This window comes from Oncorhynchus gorbuscha, linkage group LG01 (assembly GCF_021184085.1).
Source record: "Oncorhynchus gorbuscha isolate QuinsamMale2020 ecotype Even-year linkage group LG01, OgorEven_v1.0, whole genome shotgun sequence".
Lineage (NCBI taxonomy): Eukaryota > Metazoa > Chordata > Actinopteri > Salmoniformes > Salmonidae > Oncorhynchus > Oncorhynchus gorbuscha.
Genome location: NC_060173.1, coordinates 46,143,127 through 46,166,562, shown reverse-complemented (window position 1 = coordinate 46,166,562; position 23,436 = coordinate 46,143,127). Strand labels below are relative to the sequence as shown.

At 42.2% G+C, this 23,436-nt stretch overlaps 1 long non-coding RNA gene across 5 annotated transcripts in view; it reads left to right on the top strand.

Moving 5' to 3' along the window:
• The window catches only part of LOC124038499, a 58,305-nt gene extending 39,057 nt beyond the window's left edge, over positions 1–19,248 (top strand). For all 5 annotated transcript variants that reach the window (XR_006839365.1, XR_006839363.1, XR_006839362.1 and 2 more), the window contains 2 exons: positions 13,165–13,247; positions 19,199–19,248. This is a non-coding gene — a long non-coding RNA (uncharacterized LOC124038499). The remainder of the gene's footprint in view (positions 1–13,164; positions 13,248–19,198) is intronic.
• Positions 19,249–23,436: the final 4,188 nt, after the last annotated feature.

Sequence of the window (23,436 nt, the reverse complement as noted above, 5' to 3'; positions counted from 1 at the left end):
GGTCACAAAGGTAGGCCTAAGTTAGCCATGGATATACTGTATGTGCCCACTTGCTTATCTTCAAAAGTACATGAATTCGCCTGGCAGTTGAGTGCGCCACCTCAGTCCTAAGGCCTTTTTGGCGGGGGTGGCTGTCTACCAGGGGTAGTTAGCTCCGTTGCATGTGGCGGGGCAGATGGCAGGGTCATAAGCAATTGCAGTATTTTCTCTCTCTCTCTCTCTCTCTCTCTCTCTCTCTCTCTCTCTCTCTCTCTCTCTCTCTCTCTCTCTCTCTCTCTCTCTCTCTCTCTCTCTCTCTCTCTCTCTCTCTCTCTCTCTCTCTCTCTCTCTCTCTCTCTCTCTCTCTCTCTCTCTCTCTCTCTCTCTGTAACATTATACCTGCCCAAGCATAGCTCCTGGACAGCCCTTCACATCCTGTGAATTGAAGTCCATTATACTGTACAGTAGGTACACACAAATACAGACAATTATTCCGGTGGACTCAGCATACGAATGTGCCCTTGTACACAACAAACACACACACACAAACGCTCATGCACACACATATACACACACAGATCTTTAAAATGTGGAAAGCCGCAATCCTATGAGTGAAAATGTCAAAATGATTGTTTTCTGTCCATTTCTAATAATTAATCATTGAATAAATGTTGTTAAATTACTGTATCGTTCCTTATTTCATTACTATGTGTGTAAGCTGTGAACTGTGTGTAAGCAGACCACACATTGTGTTGCAAATAGGAAACTGCAGGTTTAAAATAGACAAGTCTGTGAATTTGAACTTGAGCGTTTGAACTCAAACGTCAATTTGTACTTGAACTTGACCTTGCATTTACTCTGGGTTCCCTTTGTGACTGACATTTCCTGTCCATTGAGGTTGGTCCTATAGATGACATAGAATTTCAACATAATATCTGCATTGGCAGTGAAACCAAGCGTAGATGTAGTTTGCGGGTTTTTTGTGTGGGTTGTAAAACCGTCTGGAAAATCAGGTAATAGGATTCTATATGACAAATTCTTGTCAAAGGCCCCAACTTCGATAGTTGGTTTCGATTATTATCACACAGGTAATAGGTCTCGCTGTGTTATATTTTCTTTTCAAACAGTTGTTTTCTCCAAACTTGTATATAAATGGGATTACTGATTGACGGTTGGTTGCAAGGTGCTGTGAAAGTATAGTGGCGGGCAGTATAGTGGCGGGCAGTATAGTGGCGGGCAGTATAGTGGCGGGCAGCCATTTCCTTCTTTTTTTTCTGAAAGAAAAGTTGCGTCTTATGCACTGTCCTGTAAAGTTCAATTTGATGCTGCAACATGTCGTCTACCGTCTTTCCAACACATTGGCCCGTCCAAGGTAAATAGGCCCGTCCAAGGTAAATAGGCCCGTCCAAGGTAAATAGGCCCGTCCAAGGTAAATAGGCCCGTCCAAGGTAAATAGGCCCGTCCAAGGTAAATAGGCCCGTCCAAGGTAAATAGGCCCGCCCAAGGTAAATAGGCCCGTCCAAGGTAAATAGGCCCGTCCAAGGTAAATAGGCCCGTCCAAGGTAAATAGGCCCGTCCAAGGTAAATAGGCCCGTCCAAGGTAAATAGGCCCGTCCAAGGTAAATAGGCCCGTCTAAGGTAAATAGGCCCGTCCAAGGTAAATAGGCCCGTCCAAGGTAAATAGGCCCGTCCAAGGTAAATAGGCCCGTCCAAGGTAAATAGGCCCGTCCAATGCAGCAGAAATGTATGCTGCTCGAATGCAAAGTGAGAGCACCTCTGTACACGGCGGTGCTTAAATGTAATAACTAATTGACTTATACAGACAATGGCGGTAGACGTGATCCTCATTGGAAATGCGACATTTTGTCAATGTGTGTATGTAATTGCGTAATTACAAGGGCTTGTCAGAGTTAAATCGGTTAACTCAAGTTTAAAAAAATAACTTTTTGCCATTTCAGTGCACTATTTTCTTTATCACTGTTAATTGCATTGTCTGTAAGCGTTCAGAATACACTGAACACATCCAAAGTACATGATCTATACAGCGAAAAACAACGATGCGATGTCCAAACAAGTTGACTCTAAGGTTAAAGAACGTGTGTTTATCAATTCAACTGATTTTGCTTTCTGTTACTTTGGACAAAATGAAGATGTCAATCAATATTCTTGTAATGATTTATGAAGAAATTCTGAATTTGCAAATAATTGCACCAAATCCTGCATTAACTTGTTTCAAAAAAAAATAATTGGTTAACGACCTTAATAATGACACAATGCACACACATATCATTTTTTTAAATTAATGACTGTACTGAGTGCAATGACCATCAAAGACTATTTGATCCCGTAAAACCTACAGTATATTCTTATCCCCTTTTGTTAATATATTGTGTGTATAATTTTTATACATTTGGGGGAATTAAATAGGTCAATGCTGTTTCACAGAATTTTGAGATATAAATTAGGTGTGTGTGTGTGTCTGTGTGTGCTGGTGTGTGTGTCATTCATTTAATTGTATTTATTTAACCAGGATAGTCCACTCAGTAACACTTGCCACTGTTTTCCAGGGAGTCCTAGATTCCATAGAGTCATTGTGTGTGTGTGTGTGTGTGTGTGTGTGTGTGTGTGTGTGTGTGTGTGTGTGTGTGTGTGTGTGTGTGTGTGTGTGTGTGTGTGTGTGTGTGTGTGTGTGTGTGTGTGTGTGTGTGTGTGTGTGTGTGTGTGTGTGTGTGTGTGTGTGCGCGCGTGTGTGATAATACTTTATTCATGGTTATTACAGTAATAAATATCTTTGATAATTACAGTATGTTAGCAGTTTAGAGACTTAGTCCTACTATATTAGATCTCATGAGGACTGGAATGAAACTAATCTGGACAGAGTTTCTCTTCTGAATAGTTAGAACGAGTGTGATCAGCCCAATTCACATCGCACGGTAAATTCCAGACAAATATAATGTTCATACTTAATAGTCATCACAATTCATCTTGTCTATCATCAAATGTGTATATTTCTCTGTTTAAAAAAGATTTCTAGCAGTAACTCAGGGCTTGGAAGAGAGCCTACTGCATATTGGCTCGCACATTTCAGCCAGTAATCGTTCCTTGTTGCCTATAGTCTGTAATTCATACTCAATTTAGTTGTCAGCATAAAACCATTCATTCTCAGTTCATTCAATAGATTTTAGTGGAGGAATGAGATAAGCATCTTGTTTGGCATTGCAAGCGTAGTGCAATGTGTACATCGATACTTCATGTAATGAATAGGCCTACTGTACAATTGTGATCCATATGTCATACGACGAAGGGAAACATAATTCATTTCAGCACATCACTTTTTGATGATTGAGAAATATGTATTATCGGAAAAGTAGGTTTGTCGTGAACAAATTGGATTGATGATCCATGGTTGACGGAAAGAAAGGAAAGTGAAAATAGATTTAACCCTGTTCTTACAATAGGCCTACATTTTCTCTACAGTAACTAGGTTTCAGCATATGATGTGTATTTTTACCCAAATGGTCTTTTGAGGCTCTGTGTGGTTTGACTCATGTGGCACAATGTTCTATGTCCTCTTACCACCACTCATACTGAAAATGAATCACCCACCAGCACCACATAACCATGAACAACCGGTGCTTTGTTTCATTTGTTAAATGGAGAAATTGTCATGTAGAATCATTCAATTTATATTCATTAGAGATGTAGTTCTATTGTGATTTGCGTCCAATATTTGTCTGCTCTGATCTCACAGATCTGAGGATGGTGGCACATCATCACAAGCAAAATGCCCACCGGAAATTCAATTTCTCCAGTTAGGAAGCTAGAAATGATTTAACTGGTTCGGCCAGCCGTTATTCCTAATGACATTTAGTGCACGGTGTGTTTTTTAAAATCATGTTTTCCTGCATCTGGTTGATCAGCGGATCGGTAGGCCTAAATACAGGTCAGGCTTGTGTCATTTTCAATCTTGCCTTGAATTATTTCTATGATATTATCTTATGTAATCCACTGTATCTATTAGGTTAGCCCCCCCCCCCCCCCCCACACAAAAAAATGACATCCTTTCTGAGTTACGTATATGAAACAATGTATTATATTGACCATTACATTTGATTTCTTTTAGTCATTTAGCAGACGCTCTTATCTTATTTATCTTAAGATAGCTAGGGGGGGATAACCACATATCACAGTCATAGAAAGTACATTCTCCCTCAATGTACATTCTTCCTATCAGCAAAGTCAGAGCTAGTAAAATTGAATAAAAAGTTAGACATGCTGAGCTGGATAGAGCCCTATTTAGGTTTTGGCTAGCTGTTGTAAGCATTTTAAAATGTTGGCAAAGTCCTTTGCATCCATGTGACTAGTTGCTCAACTGAATTTGAGATGCAGGTTTACAGTATTTTACTTTGCAGGTTTTGTGACGATACTTAGGCCTAGGTATTAAGACTGTATTTATCTTGAGAAGAGATAGTCCTAAACTGTACATACAAGCCTATATGCCCATCCGCATAGGAATATGTTGAGTTTGTAGTTTCAGCTAGCCAGATTCTATATTGCTGACAGATTGCATAAGTCAACACTGTTGTTCGTTCATGATCAGCTCCAACAAGCCCCAACTAGCTAAATGGATTCCAATGTTCAACTCTTACTATTATGACAGTTAGTTGGTAGGAGCACCAACCTTGGTACTTAGACCTGCATGTACTGACCCGTAAGTCACAAGGGAAGGACAGTATTTAACTATATGTACAGGGCCTTCAGAAGGTATTCACACCCACTGACTTTTTTCCACATTGTGTTGTGTTACAGCCTGAATTTAAAATATATTCAATTGAGATATTCTTTTGTCACTGGCCTAAACACAATACCCCATAATGTCAAAGTCTAAATATGTTAATACCATTTTCTTAAACGAATGAATTGCAAATGAAAAGCTGAAATGACCTGAGTCAATAAGTATTCAGCCCCTTTGTTATGGCAAGCCTAAATAAGATCAGGAGTAAACATGATCTTAACAAGTCACATAATTATTTTTGAAAGACTACCCCATCGCTGTACTCAACACATACAATTATCTGTGAGGTAGTCGATGCAGTGAATTTCAAACACAGATTCAACCATAAAGACCAGGAATTGTTTTCCAATGCCTCACAAAGAAGGGCACCTATTGGTATATGGGTAAAAAAAAAAAAACAGACATTGAATATCCCTTTGAAGTTATTAATTACACTTTGGATGGTGTATCAATACACTCAGTCACTACAAAGATACAGGCGTACTTCCTAATTCAGTTGCCGGAGAGGAAGGAAACCGCTCAGGGATTTCACCATGGGGACAATGGTGACTTTAAAACAGTTGTAGTTACTCCACAATACTAACCTAATTGACAGAGTGAAAAGAAGGAAGCCTGTACAGAATGAAAATATTCCAAAACACGTATCCTGTTTGCAACAAGGCACTAAAGTAATACTGCTAAAGATGTGGCAAAGAAATTAACTTTATGTCCTGAATACAAAGTGTTACGTTTTGGGGCAAATCCAATACAACACATCACTGAGAACTACTCTCCATATTTTCAAGCATAGTGGTGGCTGCATCATGTTATGCATATGCTTGTCACCATTAAGGATAAAAAGATACAGAATGGAGCGAAGCACAAGCAAAATCCTAGAGGAAAACCTGGTTCAGTCTGCTTTCCACCAGAACCTGGGAATTCACCTTTCAGCAGGAAAATAACCTTAAACACAAGGCCAAATCTACACTGAAATTGCTTACCAAGAAGACAGTGAATGTTCCTGAGTGGCTGAGTTACATTTACATTTAAGTCATTTAGCAGACGCTCTTATCCAGAGCGACTTACAATTTTGACTTATATCTACTTGGAAATCTATGGTAAGACCTGAAAATATATTTTTTAGCAATGATCAACATCCAATTTGACAGAGCTTGAAGAATTTTGAAAAGAATAATTGGTAAATATTGCACAATCCAGGTGTTGAAAACTCATAGAGACTTGCCTAGAAAGACTCATAGCTGTAATCGCTGCCAAAGGTGCTTCTACAAAGTATTGACTCAGGTGTGTTTTCATTATTGGGTATTGTGTGTAGATGGATAAAAAAAACGGTAGGTGGGGGGCAGTACATCCTGTATAAACACAAACTCACTTCCTTGACAACTGCTCTGCACTGCTCAGCAAAGCGCAAGAAGTATGAATGCCCTGACTTCTGCTGAGGCCGTATCACCGTAAATGCTGCATGGCCAATGCAGGAGTCTGATTGACCATGCGCCCAGATGCACAATGCACTTCTCTCTCCAGAATGCGCTCTTTCCCAATATGTGCACATTCATTGTTTCATAACTTAATTGTGTGAACTGTTTGCGTTTGATTGTTATTGTATATCAATTCCCCATTACATATAATCACCAGTAGTACATTTACTGTTAATTCCAATAATTTATTATCTACAATGTTTGTTATTTTGGTTACAGTCATTTCTGTTAATGCATTCAATATTATTATTCCTGTTCTCTTATTCCTGTTCTCCTTGTCGGTGTCCACAAGCTATGCTACACTTGTGAGAAACTAGTTTTGGATTATTTAATTTACGAGTTTTGACAATTGAGTCTTTTGTTTGGAGCGCTCCTGTCAATGTTGAGTAAGGGCACGCACGCATAGAAGTATTCCTATAGGCTACCTGGGCTACGAGCAAATGTAGGGATAGAAATGTGCCCATTTGGGGATCTAGTAGTACTTCTGGTTGGCTTAACGCACCACCACTAATGACCTGTGGAGCTTCTCAAAGTAACGTTTTCTTCACCTCAAACAGCAAGCAAACAAAGTCTGTTTTCACATGCATTGAGAATTAGAATAGTTTCTCAGTGTATTTAAAACATCTTTCCAGCTCTCTCTGTTTCGATAACTACTCAGAGTGAAGGGGTAAAATGTCATGCACTGAAATGTCATAAAATAGGCTTCTTATCAGTGCTTGACTTGAACTGAAAAAGGTTCCGGTACTCATTTTGGGCGCTGGTACTGTTTATATTTAGGTGCAGGAGCTCCACAATACTTCTGAGCTAATATTCTATAAGGTGAACAGGAGCTCGAGCAGTAGATCATTTGAGGTGCCTGTACTCAGCTCCGGTGAGCTCCTGCCCAAGTCAACCACTGCTTGTTATCCAAGCGCAAGTAGCCTACAGCTGTGAATGTCCCGATGGGGGAAACTCTGAGGGCTCAGAATATTTTATACAATGTTGCAAGTTCGCTAGCACAAGCTTCAGACCGGACCCATTTAGTTAATAGTTGACACAATGTTTCAAGTTCCTTGCAGACTGGCCATGTGTAGCCAATGTGATTCATAGGATATTTATTTTTATCAGGATATTTTCTACCTGCAGGCTGCAATGTTTTTATTTGTTGGCTTTATTTAGGCTATTTTTTACATATTGGCAATGGTAATAGAAGTTACTTTTTAGGTTTGTATCATTTTCATTTAGATAGAATTGTGATTAAGCACATGATGTTGATTTTGAGATATGAAGACTTTATTATAAAACATGTTTTAAAATGAAAATTTGCATATGAAAACCATAAATGGCACACAGATCAGTAGAAATCGTCAGATAAATTGGAATTCCACACGAGAAAGGTTGCTGACTCCTACTGTAGCCTATTACTGGCAACTTCAGGAGAGTAATGACAGAATATGGGAAAGTCAGCAGGAATGGGAGGAGAAAAGTTGGGTCAGGTTAAGTGTTTTTATTCCCTTCTGGTTATCTAGATCTCTGGTGCCCTCTTCAGGCATCAACCCGTAAGCTTAAAGCATCAGACAAACTGGAATTAGTTGATTTTATTAAAACACATAGGGTGTGTCTATATATGGAGAAATACATGTTAAAAAACAGACAACATTCGGTCGACCAATATTATTTTTTTCTGGGACAGCCCTAGAGCTCATAAATATATGTGTAGATGTAAAAACAACTAATGCTGTTTGTTTGTTTACAGAACCCTTTATATTTTATTTGTCATATAATTCTAGAGTTCAATTATACTCTCCCATGTAAATTGATTAAATAAACTTAAATTTGGCATGTTTAAGGCTGGCCTCAGTTATAGATTGTGTTGTCTAGCTTTCCAGGTTCACAGCACTGAGGCTAAAGAAGACGAGAGTGGGTAACAGTGGACACTACAGGTCCTCTAGTCTCTGTGTAAAGCAGGATTATATGCAATGGGGCCAGAGAGGGCAGAAGCAGAAATACTGTGTAGGTTTCCCCTCAGACCCCCTAGTCATGTCTTCCTCTCCTCTCCTCTCCTCTCCTCTCCTCTCTCCTCTCCTCTCCCTCCTCCTCTCCTCTCCTCTCCTCTCCTCTCCCTCTCTCCTCCTCTCCCTCTCCTCTCCTCTCCCTCCTCTCCTCTCCTCCTCTCTCCTCTCCTCTCCTCTCCTCTCCTCTCCTCCTCTCCTCTCCCTCCTCTCCCTCTCCTCTCCTCTCCCTCCTCTCCTCTCCTCTCCTCTCCTCTCCTCTCCTCTCCTCTCCTCCTCTCCTCTCCTCTCCTCTCCTCTCCTCTCCTCTCCTCTCCTCTCCTCACACATGGAAGCCATTAGCCCATTACGCCGCTGACCACTGAGGATTGGGGGCCATTTTATTCTCTCTGCGTTTATCGGGATGTCATCAGGCACGTCACATGAGATTTATCCATGAAACCACACGAGCTCCGCCGAGACGCTGAGCATAGTAATAATGACATAATATTGGACTGGGGGAGAGTTTGGGGGATGATGATGATTTTCCTCCTCTAACGCTAGAAGTCCCCAATGTAGGCCCTTTTGTCTCAACTTTGACCTGCACTCAATCAGTTTACCTCAGCAGACCAAATGAGCGACTCAAATCACCAGCAAAATAAACTTGCATTTGGGCTAGTTCCAGGCACTAGTTAGTCAAGTTTTAGATAGTTTGTAATGGGTAGTGTACCACGTCCAAAGGGCCCCTTAGTAGAGTATGCATCATTTGGAAGGATACTTGTTTTATGTACCTGCCAGGCTGAGTGATATTCCAGATAGCATTTGGGCTGAGAGCCTCTACTAGTTTTTCTTCCAGCACTCATATATTCCCTCCCTTTTTTGGCCTCAGTCGTCACCATGGCGATTTTGTCCTAGAAAAATTGCAGACTGCAGAAGTGTAAAGTTAGAGGTAGGCTACTGGAGCAGAGTGTCAGGGGGTTTATCCAGAAATCTCCCACTTGCTATTTTATCCACTCCAATCCCTCCTCTCCTCGCCACCATTTTTTTCAAACTAAAGACTGCCAGTAGGAGGAGATTGTTAAGCTTTTAGTTGTGTGTTAGATTTAGTACTGTTAGTCAGTGAATGTATCTGAACATGTGGTGTGTTAGATTTAGTACTTTTAGTCAGTGAATGTATCTGAACATGTGGTGTGTTAGATTTAGTACTGTTAGTCAGTGAATGTATCTGAGCATGTGGTGTGTTAGATTTAGTACTGTTAGTCAGTGAATGTATCTGAGCATGTGGTGTGTTAGATTTAGTACTGTTAGTCAGTGAATGTATCTGAACATGTGGTGTGTTAGATTTAGTACTGTTAGTCAGTGAATGTATCTGAACATGTGGTGTGTTAGATTTAGTACTGTTAGTCAGTGAATGTATCTGAACATGTGGTGTGTTAGATTTAGTACTGTTAGTCAGTGAATGTATCTGAACATGTGGTGTGTTAGATTTAGTACTGTTAGTCAGTGAATGTATCTGAACATGTGGTGTGTTAGATTTAGTACTGTTAGTCAGTGAATGTATCTGAACATGTGGTGTGTTAGATTTAGTACTGTTAGTCAGTGAATGTATCTGAACATGTGGTGTGTTAGATTTAGTACTGTTAGTCAGTGAATGTATCTGAACATGTGGTGTGTTAGATTTAGTACTGTTAGTCAGTGAATGTATCTGAACATGTGGTGTGTTAGATTTAGTACTGTTAGTCAGTGAATGTATCTGAACATGTGGTGTGTTAGATTTAGTACTGTTAGTCAGTGAATGTATCTGAACATGTGGTGTGTTAGTATCTGAACATGTGGTGTGTTATTTAGTACTGTTAGTCAGTGAATGTATCTGAACATGTGGTGTGTTAGATTTAGTACTGTTAGTCAGTGAATGTATCTGAACATGTGGTGTGTTAGATTTAGTACTGTTAGTCAGTGAATGTATCTGAACATGTGGTGTGTTAGATTTAGTACTGTTAGTCAGTGAATGTATCTGAACATGTGGTGTGTTAGATTTAGTACTGTTAGTCAGTGAATGTATCTGAACATGTGGTGTGTTAGATTTAGTACTGTTAGTCAGTGAATGTATCTGAACATGTGGTGTGTTAGATTTAGTACTGTTAGTCAGTGAATGTATCTGAACATGTGGTGTGTTAGATTTAGTACTGTTAGTCAGTGAATGTATCTGAACATGTGGTGTGTTAGATTTAGTACTGTTAGTCAGTGAATGTATCTGAACATGTGGTGTGTTAGATTTAGTACTGTTAGTCAGTGAATGTATCTGAACATGTGGTGTGTTAGATTTAGTACTGTTAGTCAGTGAATGTATCTGAACATGTGGTGTGTTAGATTTAGTACTGTTAGTCAGTGAATGTATCTGAACATGTGGTGTGTTAGATTTAGTACTGTTAGTCAGTGAATGTATCTGAACATGTGGTGTGTTAGATTTAGTACTGTTAGTCAGTGAATGTATCTGAACATGTGGTGTGTTAGATTTAGTACTGTTAGTCAGTGAATGTATCTGAACATGTGGTGTGTTAGATTTAGTACTGTTAGTCAGTGAATGTATCTGAACATGTGGTGTGTTAGATTTAGTACTGTTAGTCAGTGAATGTATCTGAACATGTGGTGTGTTAGATTTAGTACTGTTAGTCAGTGAATGTATCTGAACATGTGGTGTGTTAGATTTAGTACTGTTAGTCAGTGAATGTATCTGAGCATGTGGTGTGTTAGATTTAGTACTGTTAGTCAGTGAATGTATCTGAACATGTGGTGTGTTAGATTTAGTACTGTTAGTCAGTGAATGTATCTGAACATGTTATATCTTGATTACATGGTTGTAACCATTTCTAGGTCTTGTAATTTGTTGGATGGTGATATTGTTACATTTACGTCATTAATTGCAACAACAACAAAAAATTAAAAGTGAAGGTTATTGTGGAAATGCATGTAGTCGTAGAACAAGTGAATACCCTTACACTGTCAAGGCGAAGAAAATGAATATTTGGACCTACAGTATGCTCTTACTTGGAGCTTGGAGAATACAATAAAAAGTAGTTTGATGCTTGCTGTTAACAGTTGGGCATCTTTGTAAAGCCTTTATAGCTCAAATGGTTGCGTTTTACTATGCCATCCTACAGTGTGTCTTGGTTCACCCACACATCACAGATACTGTATGTCCCCGGCCCTCTGCAGTCTGCACCTTCTTCTTCAAGCCTTTTGACTTGTCAACACAGTACAGTTCCACTGCCTCTGCTCCGTCGTCACAGGAGTCGGGTTCCTCACAGCAGGGCCATAAACATGCACGGGCATAGGGCCATCTTGCCCTACTGTAATTACAAACATTAGAAACAATATATAAAAGACCCCTGGCTGCCTCTACAAGGCTACATACTGCAGCTGCAATTAATGTCCTTGTGCAGAATTATCACCCTTCAGCAGCACGGCTAAGTGGAGGCTGGTAATTAGTGGTCCTCTCCTCCAGTCCAATAGGCCAGCCCTTTACTTCTCTCCTTCTCTTTGTGCTTTGTTGAGCGTTGACTAATGACGATAACTAACTACCCCCATCCTCCGTCCTTTTCACCTCCACACACTCGCCATCACATGGGAGATCTGTAGGCACACACACACACACACACACACACACACACACACACACACACACACACACACACACACACACACACACACACACACACACACACACACACACACACACACACACACACACACACACACACACACACACACACACACACACACACACACACACACACAAGGGCCCCCCCGTCCATTAAGACAAGTCAACAGTTTTTCCATAACATTCCATAAACTCCCTTTAACATAGGTCAACTTGTGCTACAGAGAGAGATAGCAAATCCTCCTTGTTCAAAGTCTAGCTGTTCCACAAGGTCTTAGACCAAAGGACAATATATTTTCATTCGTCCTTGACTTGACAAGATTTAAATGTACATACGTTTAAATTCTTCTTTCGCTCTGTAAAATAAAAGAGGCCCATGATTTTGTCAGGTAATTTACCTTCATGGTTAGAACTGTCTCCATTACGGCAGCAAGCCTGGAAACTTTTGTATACCGTGTGGGTCCAAGTCCCACTTGGAACAAACTAAATTGTTAAAATCCTACTGCTCGTCTTTGAGTCAAATAACGAATATGTGAAGTAGATGATAATAAATAAAGTATATTGTGCATTTAAATGTACATGTCTATGTAATATGGAATATTATTAGCGGTGTGTCTAGGTGAAGAAAGAAGCACTTCCTCATTATTGAATCTTTATTTAAAAGATGTTGGCTGCCCTTCCCTTCTTACCAAGGCGGCAGGGTGACCTAGTGGTTAGAGCGTTGGACTAGTAACCGAAAGGTTCAAATCCCTGAGCTGACAAGGTACAAATCTGTCGTTCTGCCCCTGAACAGGCAGTTAACCCACTGTTGCTAGGATGTCATTGAAAATAAGAATTTGTTCTTAACTGACTTGCCTAGTAAAATAAAGGTAAAATAAATTTTTAAAAACACACTACCACAATCAGTGTAACTTCTACCTTTCAAACAAAAAATATATATAATCTGTGATTCCAACCCTTGCAGCCACCTTACACTCTGAGTTATTTCACCAGGCCTTATAAGGCATTTGATATAGGTCATTTGTTGAGCAAAATGTTGTTGTGTTGTGGTTGCTAGGATTTTTGTTGGTGCCGATGAATGTTTTGGTGTGTGTGTTCAGTGTTCAGCAGAGAGAGCAGAGAGATTGTGGTGTGGTACATCCTCCACTAATGAGTTTCCTTGCCCAAGTCAGACTATGGGGAGAATATGGGGTGAGCTCATTAGTCAGCAGACTACAGATACTGGATCTATCTATCTCTCTCTTCTTCCTCACTCTCGCTGTTTCTCTCTCTCTCTCTCTCTAGGCTGCATGACTGACTCAGACCTTGACACGGGACTTTTGGCCAATCAGAGAACCCCATGGTCAGACAAACGGACAGCCCTAGCAGTAAGTAACTTATTGTAAGCTATTTTATAATACAATTTGTAATATATCATATTGAATAGATTTGGATTTGTTTAGTATTTATGACTGCCTCATATTAATTTGAAATAGCAATTACCAGGTGCAGGTGGCTAAAACACACACACACACACATACACACACACACACACACACACACACACACACACACACGCACGCACGCACGCACGCACGCACGCACGCACGCACGCACACACACACACACACACACACACACACACACACACACACACACACACACACACACACACACCGTACCTAATCTTCAGAATCCATTGGGGCATAAAAAGTTCTATGTCTAGCCAACCACCTCTATCTCTCTGCTGTGCCTAAAACCGTTACAAAATGGTGACCGCTCTCTGCCTTCAGCTCCCCCAGCCCCCTGCAGCTCTCCCATCCATTTTGTGTGTCTCTGCCAAAATAGTCAGGTAGCAGGATGAGAGGAGAGAGAGAGAGAGAGAGAGGAGTTGTCCAGAGAGAGTAAAAGTGAAGGGATGGGGTAGGCTAGATGGGGCAAGAGGAGAGAAGAGGGCACTAGTCCAGAGGATATTGGGGGGAGAGAGGTATGTTAATGTACAGTGACAGGAAGGAATACAGAATCTGCTCTTTTCTTATTTGGAGGTTTAATTCTTGACTGACTGACTGACTGACTGACTGACTGACTGACTGCATACAAAAACAGCCTTGAAGACAGCACCGCTGGACCCTTCCCAGCTACTCTTCTCAAAGAGCTGACCTTGGGCAGACGCCATAAACTGTGTTTTTCCATTGGCCCAAAATGTGATGCTGGCAAGGCCTGCAGCTGCACAAACCCCCTCCCCCCACCCCAGCCCCCTCCGTGCCCCGCCCTGGCTCGACTCCCCCAGCAAGTCTGTGCCTGGCCTGACCCGTAACACAACCTGCCTGGCCTGCTTATGGTGCAGAAGAGCCGGGGCCGCCCGAGCTCTATCCAATGCCCCTACCATTGCCCCAGCCCTAGCTCCAACCTCAGCCCCAGTTCCAGCCCCATGCCCCATCCTCAGCCAAGCCCCCAGCCCCTGCTCCAACCCTGACCCCAACCTCAGACCCACGCTAAGCCCCAAACCTCCAATCCTTAGCCAGTACTGCCCGCGGCTCTGGAATTCTGCGCATGCCAGGCATTCGATTAGACAGACATAATAGTGTATAGATCCCATGCTGCCTGGCCATACTACCACGGCTATATGGACAAGGGACAAGGCTTCAAAGACCCATGTTGTTTAGCTATGCTAAGCTAACTGTGCATCACTCCTTTATTAGCAATGTTAGCAAACTCAAATATTGCCCCCTTTTAGCCTATAGCCAATAGGCTACCAGTAGACCCACATAGACTCAACAGAAGCCTACGTTAGGCTGTAGAACACTGTTCTGACAGTCAACACCCCCATAGCTCAGTTCTTTCGTCCTCTCTCTCTCTCTCTCCCTCTCCCTCTCCCTCTCTCTCTCTCTTTCTTTAATATCCTTCCTCTAATCTGCCATGTGCTCCAGTATGGCACAGAACAGCCTACATATTGTATTTGTGGTGATGAATTATAAATGATATTGCATAACCGTTCCCGTTATAACCTTATCTATGAATCATCTACCCAGAGACATGCAAGCATGGATACATTTCCCTGTGCTTGCAGTCTAGACCGGACCTTGTGGAAATGATACTGTGAAGTTGCCTGGCCTCTGGTGGGCCTGCGTTTGTTTATGGTTACACACAAAGCAGATGGCCGCGCAACATGGGCGCATATCTCACACTAACACTCACTGACACTGCCACAAGCACACACACACTCACCCACGCACACACTCACACTCTCGCACACTCACACGCCTGAGGAACAATCGAGTTGGACTCGTGAGCTATTTATTTGATCTCTGATCTCTCTTTCTATTCTCCCGTTATCAATGGGTTTTATGATTGTCCCATGTGACTCATGAGGATACTTAACCTGAGTAGCTAGCTAGCATTGACAACAGTGGTTTTAATGGCAGACCTGATCCTGCCAAGGGCTCAAATGGTAAAATACAGCAGCTAACTGTAGCTAACTGTATGTCGGCTATAGTTAACATTAGCTATTTGTAGCTAACAGTACAATAGATAACTGTACAATAGTAGCTAGCTGTATCCTAGCTAAATGTACAGTAGCTAACCATCCTAGCTGCTAACCTGTTCATCAAAGTTACTGTATATACATTTGCCCCCTGTCCTCCCACTCTCTCAGCCAGTTCAGAGGCAGGGAGAGCGAGGAGAGGTATGTGTCCCACCCTCTATTAATAGACCCTACGACAGATTGAGCTCTGTGTAGGCAGGGCGCTCCGCGGCAGGCGCAAGTCTCGTCAGATGGCCAGGCGCTGGGGTACCGTCAGATCGAGGGGTGCAGGGGGGACATCCAGAGTGGAGGGTTGGACGTGTCAGAACTGTTGATTTGTCTTAATGGACGGGGGGCCCTCCGGGTCACCAGGAAGATGCATGGCTCCATCAGTGCTTCTGTTAGCATGGTGGCTCGTGGGTATTAGTGGGACTATGGCCATTACTGAGACGAAGGACAAAGGGGCGATAAGACCCGAGGAGTGAATAGAACAGGAGCCATAAAGCAGGTGGGCAGAAAAGTATTTTGGGTCATATTGCTGATCACACAGTCCCTGTACAATAGTGAGCCTGGAGGCTACAGTTATGGCTGGCCTTTCTGGGTTATTTTTGAGAGAGGACCAAATGCCATGTTTCTCTGTGCTATAGAATTGGGAAAATCACATTTTTGTGTTGTGTGTGTGTGTGTGTGTGTGTGTGTGTGTGTGTGTGTGTGTGTGTGTGTGTGTGTGTGTGTGTGTGTGTGTGTGTGTGTGTGTGTGTGTGTGTGTGTGTGTGTGTGTGTGTGTGTCTGTCTGTCTGTCTGTCTGTCTGTCTGTCTGTCTGTCTGTCTGTCTGTCTGTCTGTCTGTCTGTCTGTCTGTCTGTCTGTCTGTCTGTCTGTCTGTCTGTCTGTCTGTCTGTCTGTCTGTCTGTCTGTCTGTCTGTCTGTCTGTCTGTCTGTCTGTCTGTCTGTCTGTCTGTCTGTCTGTCTGTCTGTCTGTCTGTCTGTCTGTCTGTCTGTCTGTCTGTCTGTCTGTCTGTCTGTCTGTCTGTCTGTGTGATGAGAAACAGCTGGTGAGTAAAGCTCCCTGCTCCGGGTGATCCATGCTGCATGCCTTGTCACTGCGATGACTGAGGCCATTTTTTTTCTCTAAAGATGAGGTTGTTGCTAGGTCAGCTAATGTTGGTTAATGCTGCTTCCATACAGGCCATGTTAACGAGGATTTGCTATGTGCTAGATTATCACAATATATTTTCCAATCAGACATTCAACATGCACAGGTGAATATCACTCCATAGACAGTCAACATGCACAGGTGAATATCACTCCATAGACAGTCAACATGCACAGCTGAATATCACTCCATAGACAGTCAACATGCACAGGTGAATATCACTCCATAGACAGTCAACATGCACAGCTGAATATCACTCCATAGACAGTCAACATGCACAGGTGAATATCACTCCATAGACAGTCAACATGCACAGGTGAATATCACTCCATAGACAGTCAACATGCACAGCTGAATATCACTCCATAGACAGTAAACATGCACAGCATACACACCAGGACACCTCTCGAGGCCCATATCAGTACCAGAGGTTATAGGGAGGTCAGCTTGTCTGACTTTGACCAGAATCCCCCATGTGTAACTGGACCTGGTCTGCCAACCTGCTCCCTGCGCTATGCGTCTCCCTCTCTAAACCTGGTATGAATAGATGTCCATGCCTGCTCCCTCCATTAACCCAGGGGGCTAAGAAGCCATGCTTCCCCTATTTAAATGCTCTGACGTGTCTGTCTGGATTCCTCCTGTCTGCACCTGGCTACCTCTCTGAGCTACACACACACACACACACACACACACACACACACACACACACACACACACACACACACACACACACACACACACACACACACACACACACACACACACACACACACACACACACACACACACACACACACACACCGGTCTACAGAAGCTCTGACAAGGGGAATGCAGAGAGGGGTGTACGTTTGAAGAGAGGGTGTGTGTGTGTGTGTGTGTGTGTGTGTGTGTGTGTGTGTGTGTGTGTGTGTGTGTGTGTGTGTGTGTGTGTGTGTGTGTGTGTGTGTGTGTGTGTGTGTGTGTGTGTGTGTGTGTGTGTGTGTGTGTGTGTGTGTGTGTGTGTGCAGGTGTGTAGGGAGGTACTGTGTACAGTATGGAGGGCAGAAAGGTCTGTGAGCCTCTGTCTGTAGACAGCCACTGCTTTGGTTAAGTATAACTATATAACTATAAGAAATCTAAGATGTGTCAAATAAATGATATCCAGCTCAGGCCTCTAGCTATGCATTTGGTTTGCTAACTTGCTAAGTGGTTAGATGTCCGGATCAAGCTTCTTGGTTACAGCAGAGACATTCAATCCCCTCCTGGATCAAGATCCCTGTTGCCTTAATAGTTTTGTGCAGGTTTTTTTTTTTTACAAAAAAGCGCCCCTTGTTTGCACATTAGGTAATACCTTATATATATGGTATATATATACTGTATATATATATGGTATATATATTCTGTACCAGTATGGTACAGAAACAGTATGATGGTATGAAAATCTGAACCCTAGTGCGTGAGTGTGTGTGGGTATGTGTGTGTTTGCGTCTCACTGGATGTTGTCAGCTGGTCCATGTTCAAAGGAATTCCTTTACCAGCATAGTGTCAACTATGGATCATAACTCTACAGCCGTCTGCCATATTGGAAGATAATGTCCAATCAGCAAGCTAAGGTCAAGTGTTTTCACCTTGTGAACCCAAACCGCTCCTTTCCAGTAAACATGGATTAAAGTGTGTGTATCCATGTGTCTTTGTGTCCATGTGTGTCCATGTGTGTCCGTACCTAGAAGCCAAGCCTCCAGTGATCCACTTACCAGAACAGTAAGCAAAGCTATGTTTAATAATGCAGGCAACAGAATCCTCCTTACTACTGAGCCGACACAATGGGCCTCTCAAGACTCTCTGTACTGTCCTCTCCTGCTCCTAGGGGATATAGTAGCAGAGGAGCACTATCCAATGTGATTGAATGACTTGACAGCAGGCCCTGTGAAGTGAAGAGAGAATGTATGTGCGTTCTTGGGTGCATACTTCTGCATCAACACACCAATTTAATTTTATTTTCATTTCACCGGGCACTTGATTGAGGGAAAAACTCATTTACAATTACCTTGTTCCTACATTTGGTTGCAAGAAGCCAAATATCAAGTTTAAGTTTTCCCCTTTCTACAAGTAATAGATTTTTAGCTCTTAGGTCCTTTCAGATGCTGCTGACAAGCTGCTTAGAGCCTGATGGAGAGAGGAGGAGGGAGGGAGGCCAGTGTTCCCCCCCTTCTCTCTGGCTCACTCTCTACCGCTCTCTCAATCTCTCTCTCTCTGTCTCTCTTTCTCTTTCTCTCTCTCCTACTCTCTCTCTATCTCTCTCTCCCCCTCTCTCTGTCTCTCTCTCTCTCTCTCTCTCTCTCTCTCTCTCTCTCTCTCTCTCTCTCTCTCTCTCTCTCTCTCTCTCTGTGATTGTGTGTTTATGCTTCAATCCTAACGATTGTTCTGTGTCTTCTGAGGTGTGTTGAAGCTGTCTTCTTCTGGTACAGGACCACAAACTGCCCCAAACTACTTTCAGTAACCATCTCTGTCTGTCTCTCCACAGTGTCTCCTGACCCCTCCTGTCTCCGCCTCCAGTATTTATGCTGCAGTAGTTTATGTGTCAGTTTGTTATATCTGGAGTACTTCTCCTGTCTTATCCGGTGTCCTGTGTGAATTTAAGTATGCTTTCTCTAATTCTCTCTTTCTTTCTCTCTCTCGGAGGACCTGAGCCCTAGGACCATGCCTCAGGACTACCTGGCATGATGACTCCTTGCTGTCCCCAGTCCACCTGGCAGTGCTGCTGCTCCAGTTTCAACTGTTCTGCCTGTGATTATTATTATTTGACCATGCTGGTCATTTATGAACATTTGAACATCTTGGCCATGTTCTGTTATAATCTCCACCCGGCACAGCCAGAAGAGGACTGGCCACCCCTCATAGCCTGGTTCCTCTCTAGGTTTCTTCCTAGGTTCTGGCCTTTCTATGGAGTTTTTCCTAGCCACCGTGCTTCTACACCTGCATTGCTTGCTGTTTGGGGTTTTAGGCTGGGTTTCTGTGCAGCACTTTGAGATATCAGCTGATGTACGAAGGGCTTTATAAATACATTTGATTTGATTTGATTTGGACTTAACATCTGTCCTGTCCAAAAATAAATCGAGAAATTACAATAGTGGATCCAAACTCTCATCTCCTTTTCAACAAAATGAAAACAAGTTGTCTTCCTGACCTGGTTGACTGGGACTAAGGTACTGGAGTACCAGTGTAGGCTGCCAGGTCTGTGATGGTCCTTTGGGGTGAGGTAGTAGGTTGTATAGTTTTAGGGTCATACCCTTCCTGTCAGATAACTATACAACTTACTGTCTTTCCTGAAGTGGCTGTAATATCATCCATCATCTCTGCAGCGCGCCCGCCACCCGGACCTCGATGGGAATATGTACTATGAACCAATTCAAGATGATAACATGCTTGTAATGTCATTCATATGGCATCTATGCATCATTTGGTTCTGGTTTGGTATGGCTCTTTGTTCATTTCAATACTTTTGGTTGTATGATGTATTTATTATTTTGCCATGAAAGTGATCTGCCTCTCTGATGTTCGCACGGGGTGAGGTAGTAGGTTGTGTGGTTTCAGGGTAGTGATTTTGCCCCATCAGGAGATAACTATACAACTTACTGCCTTCCCTGAAGGGCAGCAACACTACACCAGACAACTGCAGAGGGCGCTGTTGGCACCACGTGATAATCTAGCATTGGAACGAGGTCATCTAGCTTTTGATCAGCTACAGAGGTGACTGCAGCGTTTCAGGTAAAGTCTACTGACAATCTAGTATTACGATGTAGCTACCATGTTCTTTGATCACTTTGAAATAGTATTTATTCAAATAAGCAATAAAAAAGTATTATTTTATAAAATGTCAACTGTCTGTACTTCGTCTTTCATTTTGCTCTGTTTGGATGTAAGAATCATATGAAACTCCTCAGCAGATGATAGACAGTACTCTAGCTCCCTAGTCCTAGCCAACAACGCAGAGAGATAGAGAGAAGACGGAGTGTGTTTGCCAGTCAGTATCGGGCCAATATGGGTTTCAGACGTGCCTTACTGTCTAGGACTGCAGTCTGTCTGCTGTATCTCATAGCAAGGACAGATAGATTTATTGCCCTGGCTGGTCCAGGCCTGGTTCAGGTTCACACGGGGACCTTTACCTTAGTGCCTGGCCTTGAGCAGCTCACAGGCAGATAGCTGTAACTCTTTCTTTGGTCTCATGGGTGGAATGTTATTAATCTATTTCATTATTAATAAAGATTATACCTTTTTTAAACATCTAAAATCTGGTGTTCCTATGTCAAACAGTTTTGTTCCATTTCAGTCTCGTGTGATATATATGTAGGGATGCGAACTCAAAATGAAATAAATATCAAGTCTATGTCTGACATGGTATAGGTGCCTTCTTTTACTAAGCTCATAACCAACGTGTGTCTGGTGTTTCAAAGTAGATTTGTTGAAGACTACTAAGAGTCACTGTGACCCTGATTTAGCCCAGTGCAGTAAAACGTTTTGAACTGGGTGCCCGCTTCAGCAAAGCTCATCACAGCTCCTTGATACAGTATCTGAAAAAAAGCATTCGAGTTAGGTATAATTTACCTCAACAAATTGCAAAATGCAACTGCACTCCATACAGATTTTTTAAATCTCTCACGCCAAGAATTTGGCCCTGGGTACATGTACATCAGCCACATTTTCCATTTATATTGATTATAAATACCCGTGTATACAGTACTCCGTCTTCAACTGGTATGCGTGTGTCGTTTCTCAGACCCTCAGTGCAGCTTATATTAGTATGGATCCTGCGCCTCTTACCAGTCCTCTGACCGGCCACCATATTGAATTGATGTGAGTCTTGGCCCTGGTGACAAAGGAGAGTGAGCTGAATACTAAGACACATGACACAATGGCTCTGTTCACTCTGTCTCAGGGAGACACTCACCAGCCTGTTCCACCTAGCATCTAGACTACATTTTAATTTCAAGTGGTGACTGCCTGTGGGGTGAGGTCATATCAACCCTACAGTGACTGTGTCTTCATTTGCGTCCTTTTCAAGGCATTCACTTAAATGAGTGTCCTCTAAACACCTTCATCTGAAATATTACCATCCCCTATTATGAACACACTATTAGGTAGTCACATAATGTGCATGATTTGGATGAGTTGTATTCCACTTTAATACTTGAAACACAATTTACTGGTATGAAGATCTACTCCACAGTGAAATGACTGCTTCGAATTTATAAAGGTGATTAGAGCGCCATCTAGTGCCTGCTTGTGCACAAGACCAGAGCCACTTAACAATCAAGCAATAACATATCTACACTGCTGCTGTCCCTAGCTGCGAAGAAGCGATGTTCTCAGAACTCATTTCAGTTGATTGAATGTTGATGCACTGTGTGCATTTCAGCAGCAGGTGGGGGTAGAGGGCCATTTCACTCTGCAGAGCCTTAAAAAAATCCCTTTGGTGCAATTTTCACAGGTATGTGGGACATTTTGTTGTACAACTGTTAGTACAAAAATCTAAACAGATCATCAAAAAGGCAGTTGTTTTAAAACTCTAAGCACCTTTTCAATTGACTAAGTAGGACACACAAAATCACAGTCGCTTTTTCTCCAAGCGTAATCATTTCGAAATACATGTTTCACATTGCAAATACATGACCATATCAAGTCATTTCCTTTCACAGTGCAATGCTCGCATTACTTTTTGATATAATTTTATTTTCATTTGATAAAATGCGTTTTACTTGATCGTACTGCTCTCAATTTATAATCACTTAACCGTTTGATAAACCTATAGATCTTTACTGTTTTTCCTAGTACAGATTTTGAGAACTACATAATAAAAATGTATGTTTGTAAAGTATAAACATATAAAGTATGGTATATACTATACTATTAGGACTATTGCGATTTTACTTCACAGTAGGTATAAAAAAAATCTGATATTGACATCAGAGATGTACGGTCCCTGCTAAAACAAAAACAGCATAGACCAGCATAAACTTCAAGCTGGTCTATTCATGTCAGTGCTGGTCAGATGCTGGTAAAAACTGTTCCGAACAGTTGGTCTAGCTCAGGGATGGGCAACTCCAGTCCTCGGGGGACAGATTGGTGTCACACTTTTTCTCCATCCCCAGAAAGACACAGCTGATTAAACAAATTGCATTCCAAACTGAAGATCATGATTAGCTGATTATTGGAGTCAGGTGTGTTAGCTGTGGCTGGGGCAAAAGTGTGACACCGATCAAGCCCTCAAAGGCTGTAGTTGCCCATCCCTGGTCTAGTTGGTTATGCTGGCATACCAGCCTTCGTTGTGTTTACGCTGGTGACCAGCCTTCATTGTCTTTACGCTGGTGACCAGCCTTCATTGTGTTTACGCTGGTGACCAGCCTTCGTTGTCTTTACGCTGGTGACCAGCCTTCGTTGTGTTTACGCTGGTGACCAGCCTTCGTTGTGTTTACGCTGGTGACCAGCCTTCGTTGTCTTTACGCTGGTGACCAGCCTTCGTTGTGTTTACGCTGATGACCAGCCTTCGTTGTGTTTTGAACATTGGTGAAAAGTACAATCTAAAGCAAAACCAATATAAAGTAACATTACGCTAGTTTGCAAAGTGACGTGTTATTCCTATTGGAATTCAGCCAGCGTGGATTCCTGCAATCTGCATTCAGAGACTGCCAGGGTTAGAAAAGGAACTGGATGAGAGTAACTAAACCATCTAAACAAGAAAGACCCTTTCAGTAATGGGTGCAATAAGTCAACTAACAGATTGGATTAGTTTAGAAAAATGTAAGTTATTTGTGTTAGTGTAGCATAAGATACATTCATCAGTGTACATGCAAAAAAACACAGATATTGAAACAAACAATTCAAGAGAATTTATCTGCAATACAGTATGCTGGGACATATGA